This window comes from Stomoxys calcitrans, chromosome 2 (genome assembly GCF_963082655.1).
Source record: "Stomoxys calcitrans chromosome 2, idStoCalc2.1, whole genome shotgun sequence".
NCBI classification, from domain to species: domain Eukaryota; kingdom Metazoa; phylum Arthropoda; class Insecta; order Diptera; family Muscidae; genus Stomoxys; species Stomoxys calcitrans.
The window spans coordinates 124,754,842-124,760,157 of record NC_081553.1 but is presented as its reverse complement, the minus strand read 5'-3'; positions in this window follow the sequence as shown (position 1 = coordinate 124,760,157).

Here is a 5,316-nt window from a genome sequence, read left to right as displayed (position 1 = left end):
TTCGGATGTGTGTTGTTGTAACACACACATCGGCACTTAATGATACATCTACGCCTATACTCACATAGCGGTGTTTTGTTTGAAACTTATGTGAAGTTAAGATTTTTAATGTTTGAATTTGTCACATGTGAGTATAGGCTGAGGTGTATTTTTTGGTTTAATATGACAATCAATTGCTGAGCTAAGAACGGCAGAGGGTTTGATGGAAGTGAACGTTCCTCATTTCGGTCACTTTTTTTTGGACACCGAAGCAGACAGATCGATAAGTATTTTCCTTAGTGCTAATTGTGTTATTGTAAAAATTGACCCTTTAATTACATTCCATTTTATTTTGAATTTTGCTGTTAATTATTAAAAACTTGTGCTTTACGTACACTGTCATAAATACCGATCTCCCGATATTGTGTAATGAGCCTATAAACGGAGCATTTTTATACCCACCACCGAAGGATGGGGGTATATTCATTTTGTCATTCCATTTGCAACACATCGAAATATCCATTTCCGACCCTATAAAGTTTATATATTCTTGATCAGCGCAAAAATCTATGACCATCTAGACATGTCCGTCCGTCTGTCTGTTGAAATCACGCTGCAGTCTTTGAAAATAGAGATATTAAGCTGAAACTTTGCACAGATTCTTTTTTTTGTCCATAAGCAGGTTAAGTTCGAAGATAGGCTATATCGGACTATATCTTGATATAGCCCTCATATAGACCGATCGGCCGATTAAGGGTCTTAGGCCCATAAAAGCTACATTTATTATCCGATTTTGTTGAAATTTGGGACAGTGAATTGTGTTAGGCCAGTCGACACCCTTCGCCAATTTGGATCAGATCGGTTCAGATTTAAATATAGCTGCCATATAGTCCGATCCTCTGATTTAGGATCTTAGGCCCATAAAAGCCACATTTATTATCCGATTTTGCTGAAATTCGGGACAGTGAGTTGCGACATTTTTCTTTAATTTGGCCCCTGATAGCTGTCATATAGACCGATCTCTCGATTTAAGGTTTTGGGCCTATAAAAGGCGCATTTATTGTCCGATGTCAACGAAATTTGGGACAGTGAGTTATGTTAGGCCCCTTGACATACTTCTGCAATATGGCACAGATCGGTCCAGATTTGGATATAGCTGTCAAATAGACCGATCTCTCGGTTTTAGGTTCTGGGGCCATAAAAGGCGCATTTATTGTCCGGTATCGCTGAAATTTGAGATAGTCAGTTGTATTAGGCCCTTCCACATCTTCCTTCAATTTAGCCCAGATCATTCAAGATTTGAATATAGCTGCCATACAGACCAATCTCTCGATTTAAGGTATTGGGCCCATAAAAGGCGCATTTATTGTCCGATTTAGCCGAAATTTGGGACAGTGAGTTGTATTAAGCCCCTTGACATCTGTTTGCAATTTGGCGCAGATCGGTCCAGATTTGGATATAGCTGTCATATAGACCGATCTCTCGATTTAAGGTTTTGGGCCCATAAAAGGCGCATTTATTGTCCGATGTCGACGAAATTTGAGGCAGTGAGTTATGGTAAGCCCCTTGACATACTTCTGCAATATGGCACAGATCGGTTCAGAATTGGATATAGCTGCCATATAGACCGATCTCTCGGTTTTAGGTTCTGGGGCCATAAAAGGCGCATTTATTGTCCGATTTCGCCGAAATTTGGGACAGTGAGTTGTGTTAGGCTCTACGACATTTTTCTGCAACTTGGCCCAGATCGGTCCAGATTTGTATATAGCTGTCATATAGACCGATATCTCGGTTTAAAGTTTTTGCCCCATAAAAGGCGCATTTATAATCCGATTTCACTGGAATTTGACACGGAGACTTTTAATAGGCTTCTCGACATCCGTGTCCTATATGGTTCGGTTTATTTCTAGATATATCTACTAAAAAGACCAATATTTTGTTATACACAATTGAACAATGACATGTACTTATTAGTATTTGGAACCGAATCGGAACATATTTCGATATAGCTGCTATGGGGCATAAGGTATGCATTTTTCATCAGATTACGACGAAAGGTGGTTTACATATACACCCGAGGTGGTGGGTATCAAAAATTCGGCCCGGCCGAACTTAACGCCTTTTTACTTTTTTTGCTGAATTCATCTGGAGTGGCAAATGTTTAATTTTTATTAATATTTTTGTATTTTCTTTAATTAAAAATTAATTAATTAATCATTAAATTATATGTGTCTACAACAATAGTCCTGTACTTAAACTTATAAGATTATTTTATCTTGTTGTACAGGAATAATTAATAAAATAAATAAAAGTGGATATTAATGACATAAAATCGCATTTGCTGTCAAAAGTAGTAGGCTTATCGCCACAAGTTTACTATAACCTACACCACTACTGTGGTAAAGGGTTACACCCACAAGTAAGAGAGATGGACCCATTGATTAGTATACAGATCCACTCAGAATCACTGTCTGGTACGTTTATGGTATGTCCGTCTGTCTGTCCATATTAATTTGTTTACAAACTTCATGTCGCAATTTTCATCCGATCGTCTTCAAAGTTGGTACAGGCGTGTTCTACGGCCTAGAGATGAAGCCTATTGAAATTAGAAAACATTGGTTTCGATTTAGATATAGCTCCCATATATATGTTCGTCCGATTTGCAGTAATAATGCAATGAAATTCTCATTTGTTAACCTTTTCTAATTCTAATAACACATTTCTTACGAATTTTTCGACAACGGATGCCATCTTCGAAAAAATGCATAAATCCATCGTTTAAACGGAAAGCTGGATACGGGAATTGGGCCCAGGTGTTCCAAATTGAAAACAAACTTTGAGGAGGGGTGTAAAGATTTTTAAATTCAAATAACGAATCAAATCAATCAGCACAATGTTGGTCGAGTATAAATCACTTTTGTAATTTACATAACACTTTCTTCAACATCTTGTGCAAGATTTGCACCACTAAGCTATCAATCTCTCATTCCTGCAGCTCTTTTGTGAAAATTCCCAATGTTATTATTACCATAAGAATGATTAGATACGAGCACATGTGTGTAAATTGTATGTGTCGACAGACGTGTACATTATGCCGTTGAAGTGTCCCATGGAGCCTTTAAACAGGCCAAAAAGTATCTTTGTGCTCTCCACCACAAAGAAAAAAAGTTGTAAAAAGATTTATAAGCTACACGTTTACAACTCGACTTAATAAGCCAAAAAGAGAAGAATCCATACAAAATCGCCTGGCATGTGAAACAATCAAGGTTACATGTAACGTATCGTGAAATTGCTGAAATGTTAAGGAATGAAATCACATCAAACAGAAAAGCGTTGTAAATCATTTGTTAGGTTAAACTTTTCGCTTTTCCGCAGTAAAGGAAAGTTAACACTGAAATTTTATGAATGAATGGAAAAATTGTTGCAATAAATGAAAGTCTAAGATATTACAAACATGATGGTGAGAAAGGTATGGTGAGAAATGTATCTTTATTAGGCATTCATACTCGAAGAGCCTGAAGAGATTTTATAAACGTGTTTAAACCTCACGTTAAAAAATTTGGACATGGTTTGTTTGAACTACATGATAGAATAAAGCAATTTTTTTCAACTACTCACTTATGATGGTAGAATTCTTGAGCCACTGACTTCTACTATTATCTCCAACATTCAACTCAATTACGGTCCGAATTGGACCATAACTTGATATAGCTCCAATATTATTGCAATTCTTTTATTTGATCCTTTGTTTGCCTAAAAAGAGGTATAGGGAAAAGAACTCGACATATGCGACCTATTATAAGCAGATTTCAATTGATAACTCTTTCAGTGTTTATTTGCAGTTGTGTCAGTGAACACTGCCACTATTGAAAAGGCCAAACTGTGTTTGTGTGAGTATCATTAAACATTACCGTTGACCAGTCAGTAAACAGTTGGTACCATCATCTAGTTCAGTTTCAAAATTTTAAAGTCAATTCTATTCTATGAAATGGAGTTATTTATGTACATATTTGGCCCTCAAAAACTCTTTACCGAACTAATAACAGGTACTGCTGATGGAGGTCGGTTTAAAAAAATTGTGGTGCTTCTTGATTGCGAGAAAAAATATGCAAAACCAAAAATTCACATGCCACTGATGGAATCGCAAACCCAGGTTCGAGACTCCCGGCCGGCACAATGTAACACCTCGAAATATGCGTCTGAGACCCCATAAAGTATATATATTCATGATCGTCATGGCATTTTAAGTCGATCTAGCCATGTACTGTCCGTCCGTCCCTCTGTCTGTCGAAAGCACGCTAACTTTCGAAGGAGTAAAACTAACCGCTTGAAATTTTGCACAAATACTTCTTATTCCTGTAGGTCGGTTGGGATTGTAAATGGCCAATTCGGGCCACGTTTTGATATAGCTGCCATATAAACCGATCTGGGATCTTGATTTCTTACGCCGCTAGAGGGCACAATTCTTATCCGATTTTATTCAAATTCTGTACGAAGTGTTTTGGTATCACTTCCAACAACTACGCTTGGTTCTTGACTTCTTGAGCCTCTAGAGTGCGCAATTCTTATCCGATTGGAATGAAATTTTGCACGACGTGTTTTGTTATGATATCCAATAACTGTGCCAAGCATGGTTCGAATCGGTTCATAACCTTATAAAGCTGTCATATAAACCGATCTTGGGTCTAGACTTCTTGAGCCTCTATAGTGCGCAATTCTTATCCGATTGGAATGAAATTTTGCACGACGTGTTTTGTTATGATATCCCATAACTGTGCCAAGCATGGTTCGAATTGGTTCATAACCTGATATAGCTTTCATATAAGCAGATCTGGGGACTTGACTTCTTGAGCTTCTAAAGGGCGCAATTCCTATCCGATTTGGCTGAAACTTTGCAAGACGTATTTTATTCTTACTTTAAACAACTGTTTTTAAAAATAGAGACATTGAGCTGAAACTTTGCACAGATTCTTTTTTTATCCATAAGCAGGTCATGTTCGAAGATGGGCTATATCGGACTATAACTTGATATAGCCCCCATATAGACCGATCGGCCGATTTAGGGTCTTAGGCCCATAAAAGCCACATTTATTATCCGATTTTGCTGAAATTTGGGACAGTGAGTTGTGTTAGGTCCTTGGACATCCTTCGTCAATTTGGCCCAGATCGGTTAAGATTTGGATATAGCTGCCATGTAGACCGATCCTCCGATTTAGGGTCTTAGGCCCATAAAAGCCACAATTATTATCCGATCTTGCTGAAATTTGGGACAGTGAGTTGTGTTAGGCCCCTCGATACCCTACTTTAATTTGGCCCAGAGCGGTCTAGATTTGGATA